The following is a 24,357-nucleotide window of genomic DNA, read 5'->3' on the forward strand; positions in this document are numbered from 1 at the left end:
GGAGGCGCCGGCTCCAAGGGGTTAAGAACTTTGACTTGAATGCTTGCAAATTACAAAGTTAAACCTAACTAAAACTAAAGTTAAACCTAACTAAAACTAACCTCCATCTTCTCGCTCCGAGTCACCTGAAAAACGAATGGATAATCGCAATTTTTTTTTTTTTTTTTTACTTACCTTGTAGAGAAAATATACTTACCTTACTTCCTTCTTCCTCCCCTCGGCGGCCACGGCGATTCGTCACTTCCTGGCTTTTGCAATGATTCCTGGGAGCTGAACGTCATCGCTCCCAGGAATCATTGCGCCTGCACCGGCCCCGACGTCAGTTCCGGGGCGCGCGCGTCATTCCCTTCTAAACAGCTTCTGGGCATGCCCAGAAGCTGTGGAGGGATGACGCGCGCGCACCGGAAGTGACGTCGGGGCCGGTGCAGTGCATCGTTTGACCGAAGAAGAAGGAAGAGGACACAGAAGAGGATCGCGCTGGCTTCAAACTGCCCACACCTGAGATGGCAGCGCTGGACAAGACATTTTCAAGGTAAGTATTTCTCCCAAAAGGTAAGTGCAACCCGGGACAGATCAGAGGCTAGTCATTGTGGAATGTGCTAGCCCTGACTGTCCCGGGGGTATTTTTATTAAAAAAATGTATAACCAGGGTGGAACTCTGCTTTAACATGGTGCAGTTTCTCAAAGATCCTTCCATACACAGCTCTAGCTCATCCTAACTTAGACTGCCCAAATCATAACTTCCAGATAAGAAAAGTTCTTTCAAAAGAGTCCATATCGATCTTCCTGTACCCCGACTCGGTACCCAAAAAAGGTACATGCTAAGTACATGTTCACATGATGCAGTACTCCTTTCTTTCAGTTCCCATGCTGGATCCCCCTCTTTCACACAAGCTGATCTCTTCTTATATGTTTCTCTAGCAGGGAGCAGGGCTCTACAGAAATACCCCCGAATGTCTGGCTAGAAGAGTTGAGCATGGCTTTTCAGGCAGCACCACTTCTGCTGGGAAGCAATAACCAAGTAGTACAATTAACACAGAAGAAAATACACTTTAAATAGAACTATAAGCAAAACATTATTTTTCATTTTGGATAGAGCAAGGGAGGGAGGGTTATAACCCCTGTCAGATAATTTTTCTCCATCTGTGTCTCCTTGCAGAGATTTACCTTCACTTCCTGTTCCATAGCCAAACAGGAAGTGAGAGGAAATCCATGATAATTAAGGGAATTCTCTGGGGACCCCCAGGTTACTGGAACTAGTATGCCCATTGGAAGAGTTCTCCTCTATTAATTTTATGGGGACAACCCAAAATTTGGGGTTTTCTTTTAATTTCAATGATAATGATAAACAGGACAAATAGAGAGGGAGAATCTCCCTAACAGGGGCACAGACCGCATTAAAAACTGACAGGTGTTCTAATCCCTCCCCACTCTATCCAAAACTAAAAAATGTTTTGCCTTTTAGTTATACTTATACCCCAGTAAGCACCTGCTTACAACACTTCTAGACTCCCCTAGAGAAGCAAGCATCAAGTGAATAAGTACATCAATTTCCATCCATAACAGAAATATCGTTTTAGTTTGACCTGCCATTTAAAGACGTGCACTTTTTGCAGTGATTGCCCGCTACAGAAGATATAAATGTGTTCATTGTGCTTTCCTTCTAATCCAACTTTCATGCCTGTTCTGTATCAGTGAGCATCCATCCTTACTACATGGTAAAACTAATAATGGGACATTCCTAGATTGAAACACCTGTATGCAAACCTTATATATGGCTTTATATACAGTATATTGATCATATCTCTGCCATAAACTAGCAGGTCTAGATTTAGAATTGGCTAATGAGGACATAAAATTAATGATTTACATATATTTAAATTACAACCATAGATTTTCCATTTAATATAAATATAACTATTTTCACTTGTCCCCTGAAGACCCTGTATTGGCTGCTGAGTACATTGCAAACTGTCCTGACATAATAGTGTACTGTGCATCAGACAGAGGACATGTGACATTTAAGAGCTAAGTAATGATGAAAGAAGAAGCTCCACAAGATGGCTGATACTGGGCCACAAAGCCTTAGAAGCTTAGGTGTGAAATTGACCTTAAGGCCCCTTTCACACTAGTGCGACTTGTCCCGCGATTTTGGACCGCAAAATCGCATGACAAGTCGTTTTCCATTATTTTCAATGAGCCCCATTCATATCAGTGCGACTTGAAGTCGCACCGACTTCAAAGTAGTCCCTGCACTACTTTGGCACGATTTTGAGGCCAAAGACATTCGAGCCCAGTCAAAATTGCGGCAAAAGTCGGGGTAAATCGCGCGACTTTGAAGTCGCACAAGTGTGAAAGGGGCCTAAAGAATAACTTCACCTTTGGAACCCCACCCCCCTAAGTGCAGTTCAACTGGTAAAGTCCTTTTCCGACACAGCCATTGGAAAGAAAATCTCTGCATGCTGTGATGCTATTCCTTCCAATAAGATATCCATTAGCTGATGGAGATTTTCTGTCTGAAGGTTGTACAAAACCAAGCAGGGCCACACCAAGTACAAGGCAATTAATTAAAGGAGAAGTTGACCAAAGGTGAAGTTATCCTGTAAAGGGAACCTGCATTTTTCACATTCTGGGCAATGTTAACAGGTTAATGACTTTAGGGACCATTTACTTACTTAGCATGGGCTTCCCTGGACCCCAATCTACTGCCATATCACCCAAGGTATCTGTGTATGGTTCTAAGACATGCAAAAATCTGGAATATTGCTGCAATTCTTTGTAACTTTATTGAAGTATTAAAATCACATCACAGGTATGACAGGAACATAAAAGGTAACGCGTTTCACGCTAAAGTCAGAGCTTATTCAAACCTCAAATTGGTGGTTTGAGTAAGCAATGACTTTAGCGGGAAAGGCGTTACCTTTTATGTTCCTGTCATACCTGTGATACTCCGCACCCTGGGTTCCTGTTCACAACCTGTGAGAGTTGGTCACTCGCCTAGAGCGGTATTTCTTTGGCTTTACTGTTTATGGTTGTACTTGATCAAAGAAAGGTGGGGAGGTATTTTTATGTTTCAGAAGCTACTTACTTTTAATAGGAGTAAAAACTTTACAGTATTTTTTTATTTTTTTATTTTTAAATAGAAAACATTTCATATTCCTTATTCCTAAAGCCTGTTGTGCCATGTGCTTATGTTAAAAACTGTCCTCTTTATATTGCTTCCTTTGTGTGAAATACCTGGTGATCCTTCCAGTCTCCCTGTTGTCTTCTTTCAAACTCACCAAGCCAGACATGAAAACACACCCTTCCCAGCATTACCAGTTTTCTGCCTGTTCTCCAATAATGGCGTGGCGATTTTGGCTCTGAGGAAGAGGGTCCTCCCTCGAAACGCGTAAGCTACATCAGGTTTTGAGGACGCCATCACGCTATCCAGCAGTAGAGAAGTGTCCTGGAAGCGAACGGTGCCCATTTCCTATATGCTTGTTCATATGCTACGTTTGTGAGTATATTGTACGCTACCCTTCTTTGATTTTAATAAACTTTTAGGTGGTAATGCACAAGGTCAGTGCGCCCTTCTCTTGTTGTTTTCTTGTAGTGCCTTTTGGATACCCTTGGTCCTGAGGGGGGCAGCAAGACCACTTCATTTGTGTCATAAAACCGCCTAGAGGATTCACCTTCCCGCATACCACTCGAGCGCAGGAGAGATATTGTTGTTTTTTGTTCTCCAACAATGATCAGACTTCTGCGGTCACCATGCCCCCCCCCCCCCCATACAGCCAAGTTCAGTGTACTGCTGTTTCTCTACCCCCACCTCTCCAAGTTCCTTATGCATCTGAGAACAGAGATTATGTGATTACCTTTAAAAGAAGAAAAAAAAAGTGTGTGTGTGTATGTATATATAAACACTATATTACCAAAAGTAATGTATTACCTCACAAATGCGCTTCTGGAAGAATGGTCAAACATTCCCATAGACACACTCCTTTCATTTGTATATTAAATTTATTAAGTTAGGTGAATAAGTGGCCAATAAATTTTTACCTAAACCAGAAGATTTATCCTCTTCATGACTAGGCCATTTTTTTCTATTTGGCACTGTGATATTTTAACTGACAATAATGCAGTCATGCAACGTTGTACACAAATGAAATGTGTCTCATTTTTTGCCACTAATAGAGCTTTCTTTTGGTGGTATTTGATCATCTCTGGGTTTTTATTTTTTGCACTATAAACCAAAAAAGACCAAAATGTTTTTTTATTTATTTCTGCTATATTACATATCCGATAAAAAAAATGTAAAAAATCGAATTTCTTCATAAATTTAAACCAATATATATTCTGTTACATATTTTTGGTAAAAAAAAAATCCCAATACGCGTATATTAATTGGTTTGCGGAAAAGTTATAGCATCTTCGAACTATTATATATAAACTGGAATTTTTTATTTTTGTATTAAATGGGGGTGATCGGTGACTGGCACTGCAATATTGTGGCAGACAATCTGACACTAACTGATATTTTTGAAACTTTGTAGGAATCATGGATACTAATACAGTGATCAGTGTAAAAATATACACTGTCAATGCACTAATAACACTGGCTGGGAAGGGGTTAAACCTCTAGGGCAATCAAAGTGTTACATGTGTGCCTAACCAATGTTTATGTGTGTACTGTGAATGTTAATGTGAACCAGCTCAATCCTGCTAACAGGACAGAGCTCTGCATTACATAGACAGATCTTTGTCCTGTTTTTCTCCTCACCAATCAGTGGGTGCCAGCAGTTATCCATTGGCAGGCACCAACTGATCGGCTTGTGCTGGGACTAATCACAACACTGTCGGCGGCACCCGCACACCCCTACCTGGAAGAGCAGGATCATGTGAGTGTGTATATACACCAATCAGCCATAAAATTATGACTACTGACAGGTAAAGGGAAAATCTTGTTACAATACCATCTGAAAATTGCTGTGATATAATAGGCAGCAAGTGAACATGTTGTCCATGAAGTTGATGTGGTAAAAGCAGAAAAAGGGGGCATTGCAGTTTGTTGTGTATAGGGCTGTGAAGCCCATGGCGACCCGTGTCCACAGCCAAAAGCTGCTACAATGGTCACATGAACATCAGAACTGGACTACGGAGCAATGGAAGAAGGTGGCCTTTTCCGATGAATCACATTTTCCTTTAAATCACCTGGATGCCTGGGTGCGTGTGCACGGAAAAGGTTGACACCAGGGTGCGGTATAAGAAGGCAAGTCTGTAGAGGCAGTGTGATGCTTTTGGAAATGTTCTGCTGGGAAACCTTGGGTCCTGCCATTCATGTGGATGTTACTTTTGTGTCAATGCCCCATTGGATCAGGCCTGTTTGAGCAAAAGGGGGCCATACTCAATATTAGGTGGGTGGTCATGGTCATAATGTTATGGCTGATCCGTGTATTTATATATGATTCTGCGCAAGTAGTTAAAGTAGATCTAAACCATGCCTAGATGACAATTAGTTTGGTTATACAATGTATATTTTAAATAATTGTCATGTCCTTGTTATCATCAAATGCTGTCACTTTCACCTTTATGTTGGTGATCTCCTCCAGCTTCTTTCTGTCTACATCACAGGTGTCAAACACAAGGCCCGCGGGCCGAATGCGGCCCCCCAGGCCATTTCATGTGGCCCTCGCACCTCTCCTGCAGCTGCAGAACCCCCTTGTCTCTGCACTCACCTTGTCTCAGTAGTCGCCAGCAGAGAGGACAGAACTCCTTTGCCAGATCCTGTTCTTCTTTGTGCTGCTGCAGAAAGGCTCGTCTTTGACCACCCCCCCCCCCCCCTTTTTAGAAGTCTGCAGCAGAGAGGAGGGCAGAACTCCTCCTACAGATCCTGCACCTCTCTGTGCAGCCACAACATCACCTTGTCTCTGCCTCCCCTGGTCTCAGCATTCAGCATACTCTGTCAGCTGACTACAGCCCTCCTCTGGTCATCCTCCAGACCTTACAATTTCTTCTTCCCTGATCCACCGCATCTTCTTCTTGGCAGTAGCACAAGGTAAGTGGGTGCATTGTGATGTAAGGAAGGGTGGGGGACTCTTGACTTCTGATGGTGGGTGGTCTTGACATCTCATGTAAGGGTGTAAGGGGGCGTGGGGTGCTCTGGACATCTAATCTTACAGATATAACCGGCCCTTTGAGGGAAACCATAATGCTGATGCGGCCCACAATGAAATTGAGTTTGACACCCCTGGTCTACATGGATTAGCTCCAGTTTTGGCTACACATAATTACTCCGGACTGGTTTACGAATAGTGACAATTAATTAAATCAAATTAGAATTTATAGAATTGCTTTTTTTCTTACATATCTGTTGAGTCACCAATTATTACATCCAAATTCCATGCAACAGATGAACAGATAATATACAAGCCCAATAGTCGCACCCTACCAATCATTGTGTCTGTGCCTATTCCTCTACTCCATCATGCCATCTGACAGCAAAGCTGATGCAGGAAAAAAGTGTCCTGTGTATAATGGAGGCTTTTAAGTGAGAATATTCATGCACAAGAGGCAGTGTACACAAATACAAGAATTGCTAGGAGAAATGGGAATTCTTCCATTGCTTATACAGCTTTGACTCCCTTTCCATAATCCGTTTGCCCCAGCTCTGGTGATAACATTAGCACATGACACTGTCTGTGGAGAGTAGTCATCCTCATAGAGAGCATAAAGAGGTGCTCTATGGTCAGATAACATACAACTTGTTCATTCTGTGTTTATCTATCAATTAGAGCACTTTTGGAAATTGCATTAAAGTGGTTGTAAAGCCACTTTGTTCTCTTCAAAGAATCCCCAGTGTTCGATAATGTTATGTGCTTTATAAAAAAAATGCCATTTTTATACCTTATTTCAAAGCGCCGCTCAGCGCTAATGTGGCTGCCCACCTCTCTTCTCTCCTCACCTGATAGCTACAGCGAAAAGGGGCTGAGAATCCCCCGCTGACGTCAGCCGGGAGGAGAGGAGAAGAGGGGCAGGCGGTCACTTGATTTCCAAGCGGCGCTCTGAAATAAGGTATAAAAACTGCATTTTTTTTTTTTATAAAGCACATACACTGGGCACATAATATTATTGAACACTGGGGATTGTATGAAAATGACCAAGTAATTTTAGCAGCAGGAGGGGAGGGGGCGGGGCACTGACACATCCTGGCAGGCGGGGGTGGGGGGGGTGAGAGGAGGGCAGAGGAGAGAGCCAATGACGGAAGCAAGTAAACTGACCACAGTGTCGGGGCTCAGGAGCCATGATAAACCCGGGTCAGTTTACAGGGGGGAAGCACCAGGCAGGATCAGCCAGGTATTTTAGATGATACAAATAGCCAAATTACACAGCACAAGCTCTATGCTGTTACAGTATTTATGCTTTAAAGGAACAGGATTTTTTAGGGTAAAAACTGCTTTAACCTGGCAATAGGCGGTTCGATCTATGTATGGCTGAATGCTAAGGCTGAATGTACAAAAGTTGATCAATCAGTCAATTTGAGGACACCCAGCCTGCCGGATTTAACATGCAATTATTGCTAGCGGCTGTTTTCTCCTGGCAGGAATGGCTCCCCCTGACCCGGCAGGGAGAACACAATGGTTTAGCGAGGAGGGGGGGGGGGGAATTCGCCTGTCTGTCAACACTGTCTGTGTTAATGGGGGGTTAATGGGGGGTTAATGGTTGCAGGAAAGAAATTCGCTCCATATATATTCTAGGGAGGAAAGCCAGTTAAAAAGTACTGCTTCTCTTGGTTGCCCCATAAACCTACCATTTACTGTTGTCATTATATTTGAAAAATAAAGTCACAGATGAGAGGTGCCCCAGGATCAGATAGCATGCAACCTGTTCATTTTGAGGTGTTGTCTATCAATCAGAGGACTTTTGGAGGTTGCATTATGGAAGAAAAGCCAGTTCAAAAATACTGCTTCTGTTGGTTGCCCCATGAACTCACTATTCACTGTTGTTATTCTATAGAAATTATTTGAAACATAAAGTCACGAGTTAATATTGTGTGTTCATCCTCTTTAAATACACATCAAATATTCAGGGATAACAGATTGCATAGGAGCCGGTAAACAGTTTTCTAATCTCACGTCTCTGACAATGGGCTTTCCATATCAGATCTGGAGAGGCAGCCATGTTTTCAGAATGCATTAATATGATTAACGCCACGGCTTTGTGCATATGTCATCTCAATCTGCTGCTCTGCCACATATAAAGAATTAAAGCATCTTCTAAATTGTCATTAGTCATGGGAAGCGCCATCAGCCACTCCGTTCTCCGCTATCGCCTTACTATTTTTACTGGTAATCTTCAGTCTCTGTGAATTAGGGCTAATCAGCTCAACTTTGTGAGCTTGTGTTCTGGACAGCCATGCATGTAATCTGGTCTAATGCTTGCCAATCACCCAGGAGCTTCTTCTGCTTCCACTCAGCCTTCCCCACCACTTCTGCCAAGCTACATATTCCTGTCCTTGTGGATGATTTATAAAAACTAGAGCAAACGTGGATGTATGGATGTATCACCTGTGGCAAACAGTCATTACTTTGGCGGCTCGTTCACACCATGTGCAGCAAAGTGTGTTTTTAAGTTCCAGATCAAAGCAAGTCACTGCAAGGGCACATAGAATACAATGGCTTCCTATGTGCCTCATTCACACCACACTGATGTGTACATGTGTGTTGCATTGGATTGCAATAAAATGCAACCTGTCTGCATTTTTTGGGTCCTTTCACACGGGTGTCATCAGTTCACTCATGTTTTTTGCTAAGAAAAATAATTGATGAATAGAGAATTATTCAGGTTACATCAGTTTACACTACAGTTCAGGTCAGTTATTGCATCTGTTTATTCTTTCAAATGTTGAAGAAATCAATCTTAGGTGACAAAAGCATGAACATAAAGGCCCCTTTCACACAGTCCGTCCGTCGGACGGACTGCGTTTATCTCAGCGGGGGATCGAGCCGACGATCCCCCGCTGAGCAGGCGGATGACAGCTGTGTCTCCGCGCTGTGTGCGGAGACACAGCTGTCAGTTCCCCATACATTCCTATGGGGGAATCGGATGGGATGTTGTAAATTTCCCCCTTTTTTTTTGTAGTCGGCTTATTTTTCAATACTCACTTACACTTTGAAGCTGTTGCAAGTGTAGCACCCTCCTAGTTAGAGTATAGGATGCTAGGTAAATTTAGTCTGGCTCCTCTGTTGCTAGTGGGAGGGAAGGCAGGAGGGAAGTCTGAATGTTTGTTTATGGGAACCCAGCCAATCCCTGGGGAGGTGTGCCCAGTAGGTGGCAGGAGAGCCCATAAATAGTTTGAGCCCTGGAGCATCATTGATTTGGTCCTGGGTCCAGTCCTGTAGTCCTAGCCTGAGGGGGCTCTACCCCTAATCGTAGTATGCTGGAACACTGCTGGATGTTCATCGAGGTCCCAGCTGTAGCATAGCTGGGAGGCCTATTTTAATGGCGCTAGTCTGGGATTTTGGTCTGGAGAGCTCACTGAAGAGTGCCTGGTGGAAATTGGAGGAAGGTGTCCAGCTGTCCTGAGGTATTGTGGGCTTTGTTCCTCCCTCCCTGAAGAGTGCCCTGTGGATATCAGAAGGAGGCAACTGTAGTATTGTGAATACGAACCTAAATTCTGAGCCCTAGTGCCTGGGTGCTGGATCGCTTTTCCCCAGAGGGATTTAGTAATTGCTCAGCCTGCGACGGTCCTTTTGAGAATTTGTCAGCCCCCTCTTCTGCACTGACGCTTGAAAACTGTTAAGTAGTAATGGGAAAAGTGTCCCCTGTTTATGCAGTGTGCTTGGGGTATCCCACGCTTCCGTCACCCCATCCAAGTTTCTACAAGCAATAAAAGCATAAAAGACATTCCCTAGACTATATATTGAGTCAGAGAGGGAGAAAATACTGTGTGCTTGGCCGGCTCTGCACTAAGATTGGGAAAGGAACCAGATGATGCTATACATGGTAAACCTCTTGTCCTTGGTCTTGGCATCATTCAATCCAGAAAAGTATGGAAAGATAGTGCATGGAGGGCATCAGGATCGTATGATCGCTGTGCCATTCAAAAACAGAATGTTAAAGCCAAAATAAAGGGTGTTGTGGGTGACTAGAATTTGCCTTAAAGTGCAAGAATGCACAGCATACAGTATCAGTGGAGTCACTATGGGGGTGCGGACTGCACCCAGGTGACACTGATCAGAGGGTTGACACCATCAAGTGGGAAGTGATATCCGACCATGAAAGTGTCACCCCCCATCCTTGACAGTGCACGGATCAGCACGCTGGCACCGACAACATCGTTTACAGGGGCCTGTTTTGGGTGTGCACCGTAACTGTGCGCTGCCGGCCAGTGTTAATTTTGGCAGCAAATTTCGATTTAGTTTTAGGTATAGTCTTTTGACTAAAATGCCATTTTAGTTTTAGCCGTATTTTAGTCTTTTGACTAAAATGCTATTTTAGTTTTAGTCGTATTTTAGTTGACTAAAATCTCCAGTACATTTTAGTCGACTAAAATCTCTTACATTTTAGTCAACTACAAATGGAATGTGTTTAGGTAAATTGTAATGCATTATTTAAACATTTCTCTAGAATTTCCAAAGGAATTATATACTCCTGGAGTAAAAATCTAATAATATGGTATTATTTCTGGTACAGTATTACGGTTTGAACATGCACTACAGGCACAGATTTAGCCATTGTGATATATAACGTCTTTTTATATAAAACCAAGTTTCATAAACAAACAAAAATATTGCTTTTTGACAAACAGAAGTGCAACTTTACCATACAGAAAACCCCGAAAAACTGTAACCTCTATTGGCTGTACTGTCATTGCACATATTACCTGAATATATCACCAACATTAAATACTAAGAAAACATATAAGAAAAGCATTTTTCTTAATTTTTTCTCTTTCAGCAGCTTAGTAGATGCCCCTACTTATGCTTATGCGGTAGTGCAATACATGTTTAAACTTTAATGTGCTATTATTACCAGCTCCGGATGGAATTGTGTTGACAATTTCGAAATGGCCAGCAGAGTAGTGTTCATTTTGATGTCAATTTTCGATTTAGTTTTAGTCATAGTCTTTTGACTAAAAGGCCATTTTAATTGTAGTCATATTTTAGTCATCTGAATTGTTTTGTTTTAGTTTTATTTTAGTCGACTAAATAGTGTTAATTTAGTCAACGAAAACATTTTAGTCGAATAAATTAACACTGCTCCTGGCCCTAAACTAGCCTGTCCAGCGCCCTGCAGGGCACTGTGGCAGGCTAGACAGGAGGGACACTTATCATTGGCTGTGCTCTCCTCCAGGGCTGTAAGGTCTGAGCTCCCCACATCCACTCTGTCCTTACTGGTGCCACGTCCTCCCCTTCTTCTGGATCTGCTGTTTTCTTGCTCTGCGCACTGGATGGACACTGATGATGTAACTCTCATGCATTTATAAATTCTCTTCTACCAAAAGACCCTACCTGCAAGAAAAAACGTTTTTTTTTTTTTTGCTAACTTCCATTTTAAAGCAGAGAGCAGTGCTGATGTCATCATGCCAGCTTTGCTTTTTGCATCATCCAGAATCACATACTGCTGGAAGAAAGCGGTAGAGAACCCTGAATGTCACGTGACTAACAAAAAGCACAAAATACCACTGGGGGGCTCAAAGAGGGTAGGCAGGGCTTTGGACGGGTACAACCGTCTTCGTATTTTACAAAGAAACAAGGTTTGAAAAGGTAAACACCTACTAATAACATTATTGTAATCAACCTGATATGTCTTCAAAAATCATTAAAGCAGAATTTTCTCTAAAAAGTAAGTTTCGCTTGTCTGCCTCCTCCCCACCTCCCCCTTGAATTTTTTTATATTTTTAGGGGGGGGGGGGGATTGGGTACCTGTTTTTGACAGCCATTTCCAGTTGGATCACTGTGGCGAAGCGGATGTTCGCCTCCTCTTTCCCCCACAGCCTTCTGGGACAAGTCACAGATCACAGAGAATAGCGCAGCTCGCACATGCACAGTGGAAAGCCGGCTGTGAAGCCACAAGCAGTCACAGCCAACTTCCCAAATTAATCATGTGGGTGCCAGGGACATGAATAGCCAGCTCTGGGGAGGACAGCGCTGGATCCCTGGACTGGTAAGTGTCCTATTATTAAAATTATATATTTGTTTCTAGGTTGAAGAACTGTTTTAAAGAGGAACTTCAGTATTTAAAGGGTAACTCCACTTTCGTGGGGGAAAAAAATAGCAAATAATGAAAAAAAATATAGAGTATACAATTGCGACACAAATCATATTGATATTGAATGTTATTAAAGATTACCTTTCCTTTTTAATCTGCAGCTGTTGTAATTTTCTGAAAATGCAATGCAATATGGCCACCTGGAGTTGTTCTGTACACAGAATGTATACTGACCACACCCCAGAAACATCATTTCCTGCTTGTGTGATTGGCTCACCAATTTTCCCAGAAGTCTGCACTAAGATACAAGTCAGATTTCTGGCATCCCCTGCAACAAAAATTTAATTTTTGGTGAGATACCCAATAGGAACATGTCTAAAGGGATGCAGACCCAGCAGCTTTCCTCATTAGAGCCCTGCAGCTGTCACAGCTGACAGATAATTATGAAACCACTCCCATTTGACCCTCTCAGCAGAGAGGCACAGAGGAACAAACAATGATTTCTTCAGAATAACAAAAGGCAGGAATCTTCTACAAAGTTTGTTTAAATCCCTGCAATGTACAGAGATCACCCATAGGGGAATGTTTTTTTCTCAACAAAAGTGGAGTTACGCTTTAAAATAAAAAATAATAATAATAATAAAAAGGAAATTAAAAAATGTCAAATACTGCAGCTGCTGACTTTTAAAAAGCAGATACTTAGCAGTGTCTGGAGTCCAGTGCTGTCTTCCGCAGCCAGTTCTTCTTACCACTAGAGGTCCCTGACGCTGCCATCTTGGATATGGGAGCTGGCTGTGACTTCCTGAGGAAGCCAAATCTCTATTGCACATACACAAGATTGTCCTGCAGCCATCTGGGACATGTGACAGACTAGAAGGAGGAATAGCAGAACTGTCACCTGTGAGTGAAGGTCTGCTTTAAAAAGATTGTGCATTCCCTTTTAGAGCTGTTCATTATGGTAACTGCTAAGCTATTGTTTCTGAACTTTATCCTGAGTGTCAAACGTTAGTAAATGATATGTACTGGAGCGGGCCCCCTGCGCCCCTGACTAGTTCAATACCAAACGCCTTATTGCATCAGAAAGAAATAGTCATCAAAAGAAATTTCTCACATTTACATAAGAAAAGGGGAAAAGAGTGCAATTTAAGGTAATCTAGTGCTTTTGACCTGAATATATTATTATTTCTGAGTCCATGCACCGATCACACTGTTCTGGCTCCTAATGCTCACAGTTTGCAGAAAAAATTGCACTCTCTTAGATTTCACGTTAGAACAATATAATTCACCTGACATGTACGGCATTCATTGCTTTCATCAGCACTTCCTGCAGTTTGTAAATGGAACACACAGTTCAGCTTCCAGCCTCTTATAAATAGTACTTGGGGGGATTCCAGCCTGACCCTTCCATACAATGTAAGTGGAGTGAACAAAGATGGAGCCAATGATGTGCCACTTAATTTGCAAGTTGTATACTCGATTGTATGGAAACTTAGAATTTTTTTTTTTTTAATACCGTTCAAACTCTTTTATTTTGCACCCTTTTTTTTGCATCTCAGTGTTACTGATCTCATTTGGCCATTTCAGCCACTTTGCTTCTACATGCACTTACTGCACAATCAATGTTCAAAGCTTAGTATGTGCTTTGATGAAGGCTCCATAGCCAAAACACGTCAGCCAGTACCTGCGTACCCATGTAACAAATAAAGTACTTTTATTTAGGAGCCTCCGAGTTGCCAGCCTTCCTGATTCAGGAATGAAGAGCTTAGTATGGCCATTGGCCATACTAAGTAGATACAATTGACCTGATCATGTGGTCATATGAAGGTCAATGATGTCACAAGCATCTCCACCCCTTTGTGCAGCTGCAGGGTGGGGAATGCCCAGCTGCAACTGACGGGGTCGGCACTGACAGCTTCCCACAGGTTTGCCTGAACATGGGATAGGACCGATCCCAAGTTCGTCCCTATTCAGGACTATGTAAACACTCCCATCCGCTGCCTTTGCAGCTTAAAGGGAGGGCAGTCGGGAGAGCTAGAAACACGGCTCATCTGCATGGTTTTAACACCCACCAACCACAAGTCTAAATAAGCCCTTAATTTAAACCTGTGCCTTCCCATTGCAAGAGCCTGTATGTATACCGCTTTTTGGCAACCCAGCCAACACCTCTCTGCTCAGATCACCTCTTTAAACAAAGAACTTTTTATTTTACTGGTCCAAACCTAGGTTAGAATATTTTGATGTGTGAATAACCTTGTAAGGATAGGGGAAAAATATGTAGCGTCATAACTACAGTCCTAAGTCCAAATGAGAGGAATGTGTGTTTGTGCTCTTTACCTTTTCTTGCTTAAATTATTTGTTTAACCACTTCAATACAGGGCAGTTAAACCCCCTTCTTGCTCAGGCCAATTTTCAGCTTTTAGCGCTGTTGCATTTTGAATGACAATTGCGCGGTCATGCAACACTGTACCTAACCCAAATTTATGTAATTTTTTCCCCACAAATAGAGCTTTCCTTTGGTTGTATTTGATCACCGCAAGGTTTTTTCTTTTTTGCTACACAAATAAAAAAAGACCACAAATTTTGAAAAAAAAAAAAAAAAAAGTTTTTTTGTTTATGTTATAAAATTTTGTAAATAGATACGTTTTTTTCCTGCACTGATGAGCACTGATTAGGCCGCATTGACAGGCTCTGATGAGGAGGCACTGATGGAGTGGCACTGATGGGGTGGCACTGATGCGGTGTCACTAATATGCAGCACTGATGGGCACGGATAGATGGCACTGATATGCAGCATTCATGGGCACTGATATGTGGCACTGATAGGTAGCACTGTTATGCAGCATTCATGGGCACTGATATGTGGCACTGATATGCAGCATTGGTGGGCACTGATAGGCGGCACTGATAGGTGGCACTGATGGGCAGTGGTAGGTGGCACTGATGGACACTGATAGGCGGCACTGGTGCGCAATAATGGGCACTGGTGGGCGGCACTGATAGATGACAATGATGGGCACTGGTGGGCAGCACTGATAGGTGGCAATGGTGGGTAGCACTGATGGGGAGGGCACCACTGGCAGGCTCCCTGAGCCCTGATTGCCATCCCTGGTTGCCATGGGTGGGAATCCCTGGTGGCTCTACTGGCATCCCCCAAGGGTCTGCACTGGTAATCAATGCTCTGATTACCGGCACAGACCCCCCCCATCAGGAGAGCCGTAGATTGGCTCTCCTCTATTTGTGCCTGTCAGGCACGAACTGAGGAAAGCTGATCAACGGCTCTTCCTATTTACTATGTGACCAGCTGTGATTGGACACAGCTGGTCACATGGTAAAGAGCCTACGTCAGTAGGCTCTTTACCGAGAACGGACACACCGCAGCACTGATCGCCGCTCTGCGATGTGTTCACAAGGGCTCCTGATGGTGAAGATGGATTTGACTGTGTGTCAGTACCAAGTTGCGGGCCTCTGGATCGCCCCACCAGGAAGTGAGTAAGCCGGGGTCCAGTAATGGATAAGCAGGTAGGGATCAAGCAGAAGCCTAGTCAGTAAACAAAAACATAAATAGAAAGTGCAGCGCAATCAAATAAAGTTACACATAATAAACCATATTGAATGTGTCTAAACATCAATATATAGGCTGGTAAATATGAGTCCACTGGTATGAGGAAGCAAAATTGCAGTCTATACAGTATCTATACAGCATCTAAAAGGCAGGATCTGCTTGTTCCTGGTGTACCAAGATGGCTGTGGGTCACGTGACTTCCCTCGTATGCGTTACGTCCTTGTGTGGGCGGGACTTCATCCGCCGAACAAGGAGCAAGCAGATGCACACCCTGCCTGTTAGATGCTTGTATTTTATCATTCTTATGTAAGTGCAACCTTTTTTACTTTAATAAAACGTTTCTACTTTACGGAGATTTTTGCTTCCTTTCCCTCTACATGTGCTTATTGTGGAAGAGATCCAGTATAGCTATCTCCAGCATATGAAGATTGGAGCTATTGGATATCTGGTTTTAAATATGTAAGTGCAAAACCTTTATTGCCAATACTAATATACTAAAATGTACAAATATATTTGTTAATTTTTACTGCACTATGACTTTGTGCTCTTTCTTTTGTCTTTTCTGACAACAATAGGAAAAGCTGCCTGTTTATTTCTATGTTACTGCCTGTACGTAAAGAACTACTGTTCCAAATTGTAAATTTGGCCTTACCTGATACAAAAGTGTGCACACCTTACTGAATTTGCAATGAAAAATGCATAAGTAGTAGAACTAGACAGACTGCTATTTTTTTTTGCTCTCCTGACTATTTGCATATTGACACATACAGTGACCAATCACAGTGGGGGTGCTGCCTTAAAGGGCTTGCACGCAGGTTGCTCAGCACAGTATTTAAGCAATGCATCTTCGTGTGAGCAGCTGGAACTAACCCCCCTCCCCAGTTTACGTCTATAGTGATTCACAGTGTCTCCTCACATTGCAGTGTTTCCAGTGTTCCCAAGTGTCATATGTTCCTCCATGTAAAATAAATCTTGGGCTCTACCAATTAATAAATAAAAGTGAGAGCTGCTGACACCTAACACATTCCCATATATACAGTATATGTGCAAACTTAATAAATTAAAAAATTAAAAATGTGTTGCGCTATTTAAATTAAACACTCAAATTTACAATGTTAATTGGTGAATCAATATCCCTGCATATATAATACCATCTGTTATTAAATACTATACCACTTGTGTATACTAACCTACACAATCATCTTGTGATTTAAATTAGCTTGTGCAAGTGTACATCAATCAAACATATATAAACAATAAAAGTGTTACAAAGAAAAAAAAGTACACATAAAAGTTGACCCTTGAGAACGTCAGCTGCGTGCTGACGAAACGCGTCGGGACATCTGATCGCAATCACGTTGCCACGTCATTTCCGGCTCCAGGTGGAACGCAAACCGGAACGTGGAAGCGGCGTTCACCTGGCTTACGTCTTGTACTGTCTTTTATTCGCTTGATCCAAGAAACCACATTGTAAGTGTTATTCTTTCAATAAATTTTTGTTGTACCGATATACTTCACTATGGAGTCTCTTCTTGTCATCGCTATATGATTTATGGGAGTTTTGCATCCTGGCAAGGAAAACACTCCAAGGTGGATGGTTTGGATTCAGCTGGACTAACACAGTGGATATTGGCTATATACCACGTCCTACATTTGTGCAACAAGGCTTCTACTGACCCCCTATAATTTAGGCGTCTATCATTTCTGGTAAGCAGTTTGACACACCGGGTGGTTCCTGCTGTTTGGTGGAGGTGTTGCTATTTGGACTGTTTCCTGTGGTCTATTATCATTTATTGTTGGGACTTTTGTTTGCACATGTAATTATTAGTCACTTTGAACTTTAGAGCACATATTTATTTATTTATTCATTTATTTATACCATTTCTATTATCTGTATTTATCTACTATCACAATGATTAAAATTGAGATTTATGTTTATGTGCACGTTTAAATCATATGAGTGTTGTTTAAGAATTAATTGCACTTGGTATTTATACCCTTGACATTATTAGTTTGCTCTTTGCTATATGTGCTTAATTTAAATAGTTTTGCCACTATATCTATACACTTTACATAATTTAATCCATTTAATTGGTTGAGCGCAGCTATTATATATCATCATATAATTCCCTCACACATAAAAGTTCCACTAAAAAATTTCCAAAATGGTGCCTCCTCCTCATGCAATAGTCTTTCTTATGTGCATCCCCTCACAAAAGTGATATAATGTAGTTCACTGGTACCCCCCCCCCCCCCACACACACACACACACCATCAGATGTGCGATCACCTGATAGCGTGTCACTTTACAATTAAGTAAAGTAAAAAAACGCCTTCCAGGACTTATGGGTATACCCCACAGGAACTCCTTCCTCCTCCTTCCTCCTCCTTTCTCCTCTGTGCAGATCCCATATCAGCTTGGTAATATTAATCATGGCCATCACAGAAAAGAAGAATCGCTACAATAGTGCTTTTTAACGTTTTAAATGTGGATACTTTTTATTACAAAATCCATAAAGTGCACATAAATTTGATTGGTGCTTGGTGCGTCCAAATCTCCAATTATCACCGTGAAGTGACGTGGATGGAGATTTTGGCGAGTTGGGGTTTTTGGCTGAACACCGGCTGAATGTTGCTTTTGAGCTGTAACTGTGTTGCTTCAATGTTGCTAATGAAGTGCAAGCATGTGAGTGCTGGATGGGCTCTTATTGAACCTGACATCCAGCACTCACATGCTTGCACTTCATTAGCAACATTGAAGCAACACAGTAAAATCTCAAAAGCAACATTCAGCTGGCATTGTGGAGACGTTAATGAATCTTGCCCATTACTGACCTTGCGGTGTAACAAGTAGGGGAGGGGCAATCTGACGTCACAACGCTGATCATTGGCAGGAGAGCATACTTTTCTTGTGAAACTTGTATATTTACTGTATATATATATATACACAATATCTCACAAAAGTGAGTGCACCTCTCACATTTTCAGAAATATTTTATTATACCTTTTCATGTGACAACACTGAAGAAATGACACTTTGCTACAATGTAAAGTAGTGAGTGTACAGCTTGTATAACAGTGTACATTTGCTGTCCCCTCAAAATAACTCAACACACAGCCATTAATGTCTAAACCGCTGGCAACAAAAGTGAGTACAACCCTAAGTCTAAATGTCCAAATTGGGCCCAATTAGCCATTTTCCTTCCCCGGTGTCATGTGACTCGTTAGTGTTACATGGTCTCAGGTGTGAATGGGGAGCAGATGTGTTAAATTTGGTGTTATCGCTCTCACTCTCTCATATTAGTCACTGGAATTTCAACATGGCACCTCATGGCAAAGAACTCTATGAGGGTCTGAAAGAAAGAATATTTGCTCTACATAAAGATGGCCTAGGCTATAAGAAGATTACCAAGACTCTGAAACTAAGCTGCAGCACGGTGGCCAAGACCATAGTATATATATGTATATATTTTGGAAGATTTTTTTGTGAAATCTTTATGTGGACCTTTGTTTTCTTAGTAACACTTTGATCATCTATATAAGTTTGATTGATATACACTTGCACAAGCTAGTTTATATCACAAGGTGATTTGTGTAGGTTATTATACACAAGTGGTATATTATTTAATAATAGATGGTATCATATACACAGGGATATTGCCAGAGATGTATAGTAACTAAGTAGAACTACTTCACTACTGTACTTAAGTACCGAAAGGCGGTATCTGTACTTTCCTAGAGTAGAATTTTTTTCTCCTACTTCCACTTTTACTTCACTACATTTTTTTCATGATTTCAATACTTCTACTCCAATATTTTTTTTTTGTGCTGCATAGTTACTCATTACAATTATAAAAAATTACCACTGCCAGAACAGTAGATGGCAGGTTTCATGAAGCTCAAAAAAATGTGTATAATGTCATGTGTAAATCAGTGCATACGAAAATAAATGCTACTGTATGTATAAATAAAATGGTCTACATATCTGCTGTTAAGGGGAAAGAGAACCTCCCCCAACCAAGGAGAGTCACAAGCGTACATAGACCTTTTTTCTGGTAAGAGGCTGATTTTGCTTTTTTCACTGGAAGTTGAGAGCACAGGTTTTGCAGTTTTGTTTTACTGGAAGAGTCTATTTGGATATTATTTTGCACTTACCTTCATCCGCAGGGTAAGGGGGAAATCCACAAGGTGGTGGGACTCGGAGTCTGCACCTATTATTTGGAATAGCACCTGTTTGATTCCTGCACCTTTGATAATATATTCATCTTATTTTGTCACATATATATGGTATTATGGCATTATGGCATTATATATATATATATGAACTTTTTATTGACTTTGATTTCATACACTCTTCCTTTATTTCATTATTGGAATATATTGTTGTATATCACATTGGTTTATATATGATTTTGTGCACCAATAAGCTGTGGAGAAAAAAAAAAAAACATGCAGGGAAGAGAAGGAAGGATGCTTTAAAGGGGAAAGGGAGGGACATACTTTATCTGTTTTTGTTTACAAAAAGTTACAGCCAAAGAAATTGTGATTGTCCTTTAGGTTAATCATTTGAAATAATAAAAAACAATATGATGTTCAAACTTTTGACTTCTTTCTTTAAATACTAAATAACACAGTACTTGTACTTTTACTTTCAGTACTTGAGTAGCAAAATTTAAAAAAAAAATACTTGCAATACTTAAGTACAAAAAATGTTGAATACTTTAGTACTTTTACTCAACTCACTTTTTGATTGAGCACTTCCACTTCTACTAAAGTCACTTTTTGATCGAGCACTTGTACTTTTACTCAAGTATGGGTTTCGAGTACTTTATACAAGTGTGGATATTGATTCCCTAATTACTAATGTAATTATGAGTGTTTAATTTAATTAGCGCAACACGTTTTTTATTTTTATGCACCTCCATGGTCCTCTTGTATTCCGGCCCTTTAACCAGTTCCTGTATGCCCCAGCGATTCCCAGTGTTCCCAGCTCCTGTTTGATTCCCACTGTTCCCTGTGTCTTTTCTGTCTGCACCCTGCTCCAGTGACCACATGTACTCCAGGCTGTACCCTGCTCCTTTGTCACCCCCATGCACTCCAGCCTGTGGTATGTCTCAGTGACCCCATGCATTGCTTTAGTCCTGCCTACTCATACTTAGTCCCCAGTAGCTGCCTGCACAGAGTCAGTGGGCAGAAACCTGGTAGTTAACAGCAGCCAAACCCAACTCCGTCACCAGGAGCTCTGGTGAAGACCTCGGCCCTCTGCTCTCACATCTGCTAAACAAATGGGTAAGCTGACCTTTCAGTGTCCCCTCTATGGCTTTCAGCACTGTTTCCCCTGATTTTTTAACCAAAACCAGTTTACCCAGTCTGCCCCATAGTGGGGATGCACTTCTATCCATCTAACATCTACTCTGTAGAGTCATGCAATTTATTAATCAGGTTAGCTTGCTATTCTAAATTACATGATTTTCTTCTGACCTGCAATCAAACAATCAGGGGGATAAAAAAAATCCAGTGTCAAAAAATCAGCAGTTCTTTGTCAAAGGTAAACAGAAAATTCAGAGATGTAAATAGCTAAATGTACAGTATATGAAAGTCTTGCCCTTTCCTGAAAGTCAAGCCTGGCCAGTCCTCCCTCACTGCCATACTGATAATTTAATGTGATTTGTAACTTTATTAAAATAAAGGGAGGGTTAGGAGGTGGTAAGCCAAGCTATATATTCTAAATTATATATATATATATACTAATAGTTTTCATATTAATGGTATTAAATATTTGCTAGATTATAGTCTCTGGCATTTATTCTGTATAGGTATCTTTTCCGTAATATGTTGATTTTGCTTTTTAGGGACCTTTTGCGCTGTTTGGAGGAATGGTTCTTCCCTCTATTCAGCCTGTGTTCCTCCCTTTTCACTCTCTTGCTGACAGCTCTGAACATGGCGACCGGACCGGATGTTGTTGTTCTCGACTTCCGGTTTCCGGTCTGACCATGTGACGCCGTCGCGTCTTAATGACGCACTTCCTTATTGGGCTCCGATTGGCCGGCTGGGTGTGCCTCGCTCTCACTCCCTCGGTGACGTCAGACGCCGAGGGAGTGGAGGAGATATATAAATGCCGGCGCAGATGGTCAGTATTCCACTAGACCACCGGGGAACATGACATTTGTCTGGAGACACATGCGTTAATGGAATTTTTTCTCTTTGGCCTTCTTTCTTATTCCTTGATGATTCCAACATGGCGATTCAAATCCCTCTCTTTTGTGCATTTTTGTTTCTCATGCAGTTTTGCATTGGATTAGACCATTTCAAGACTCTTCCAAATTTAACAAACTCCTATAGGATCGTTACATAAGACCTTAGGATCTAGATGTGTACTACACTGGACCACCAGGGTAAATGGCATTTCTACTCTACATTTTACCTTTATAGCAACCAATATTATGTTGGCAATTTCTCTCCATGGACTATATGCCCATAGCAATTCTTTTTACTGTTTTGAAGGAATCCTATCTTCCTTTCTTGATCTGATGGGATATATTTTCTGGTATCATTGCTACTAAGGCACCTTCCGAGGTATCCTCACATCTTTGAGCTGACTGGTAATTACATCATTATTTAAAAATTGATAATATCCATTTGATCCTTATATAGGATATTTATGCAAATTACATTCCTATATTGCAGTCTCCCCCCTCTTCCAGTTTTCATTTCCGGCTTGGCTTTCATCTTCTCTATGGGTCAACGCTAAGGGGTCAGGTATCTCAGTCCCTTCCTCTCTACCCACCCTTGCCTCTGCACCTACGTCATCTCCACTCCCGGCAAACGAAAAGGTTCAGGTTCCTCTAAAGGTACATTCTGTCAATACTATATCCATTGGATTTATGGAAATTATTTGGGCATTCAATATAGGACCATTGATATATGCCCTTGTCTGATTACATTTGTTCTATTTTCATGTTTTCTTTTTGTAATTTAGAAATGTTTACTCTCGAGAAATATCTATCAAACTCCTGAAGAAGCTATTATGAAGATGGCGAAACATGTAGAGTTGATATTATCGAGTGCATTTCCTTGCTTTTAACATTTTAATTGATGTTGTGTCTTGTCCTAATCTTATATGTTAAATAAAATGTTCATTTTTTGAGAATTCAGATTTTTCTCCATCATTTGCACCTTTAAAGTCCCACTTTGCCCCCTCCTATTGTAGTTACCATTTGTTTCAGGGATGTGGTGCCTTTCACCGTTTTAAATCTCTGGCAATAATTTTCAAAATTCTGGTATTAAAGTTACTTCTGATCTTGCATTTCTTTATCATTTATGTATGTTACTTATCATTGATAGGAAAGCTGCAGTACCTCTTCCAATACTTTTTGAAATGTGCATATTATACCAGTATAACTGGAATTTAGGCTAGGTTCACACTAGCCAATGCTCTGAAAAGCGATCTGCAAGGGCTCACTTTTCAGAGTGTGGCTAAGCAGCTGCTGTCAGACATTCAAGAAGGCTATCCTACTGCCTCCTGAATGCCTGTCTTTTTTTATTTTTTTATTTCTGCCATATGGCAGTTTATAGTTGGACTAATGTGCCGCAAGTGTGAGCTAAGCGTTTGGCTCACGATTAGGGTACATCCCTATTAACTTGAATAGCCAAGTTTGGCAGGCCATCTGTGAACTCAGCATGTCATGTTAAATCTGTTGTGCACACCATGCCAAACATTGCTGCTGTGGAATGCGAATGGCTTCTGCCAGCTGTTGATTAGCTTTTAGGTGGTTGATTGAGGGTAGGTAAAACTGCAACCTATTTTAAACTCCTCCCAGCTGCTCATAATAAACAGACCTTCCTTGGTGCCCAACCTCATGCGATCCTTTGTAAGCTGTCCATCCCTTTTCTCTTGTTATGTATTTTAGATCTCTAATCTTTTTGTAGCTCTATCTCCACAGGAGCCTCTTGGTAGATTGGGTTCTCTGTTCTTCTGCCTTGACTCTGAGAACAGCCTTAATCTGTTACACCAGGTTAAACAAATGGATACTGCGCTGCTTCTGGGAACAGAAATATAGATACCTTGCACACAAGTAAGGTTCAGTAACAAAAAGCAAACATCAGACTGGTTAGTAGGGATGATCGAACGGTTCGGGTCGACCATCGGTTCGACCCGAACATTGGATGTTCGATATTCGGCCGAATACCGAACTTTTTGCGGCAAAAGTTCGGTATTCGGCCACCAGAACCGCCCAAAATGCACTGGGACAGGAACTGGGCTTTAAAAGCCCGTGATTGGCCCAGAAACGTCTGCAAAAGCCAATGAGGGGGCAGGAGTCTCCTAGGAACGTGATTGGAGTGACTACGGGGACCAGAGGCCAATCAGGAGTGAATACGCCCCACACTATATAAGATGGCCCCGCCTAACCCCTAGCACAGTTATCCAGAGCCTGTTGAAGAGAGTTGAAGCAGTTCTGTCTGACTCCTGCTTGCTACACTACATTTCCTACATATCGAGTGGTTCTAAAGCTCCATATAGCAGAATTGTATTTAGCTTACAGCCAGTGTAGTTAGATACAGCGATTGTGCTGGTTCTTAGAGTTAAAAAAAAAAAAAAAAAA

The sequence above is a fragment of the Pelophylax lessonae genome (genome assembly GCF_965119305.1).
Source record: "Pelophylax lessonae genome assembly, chromosome: 1".
NCBI classification, from domain to species: domain Eukaryota; kingdom Metazoa; phylum Chordata; class Amphibia; order Anura; family Ranidae; genus Pelophylax; species Pelophylax lessonae.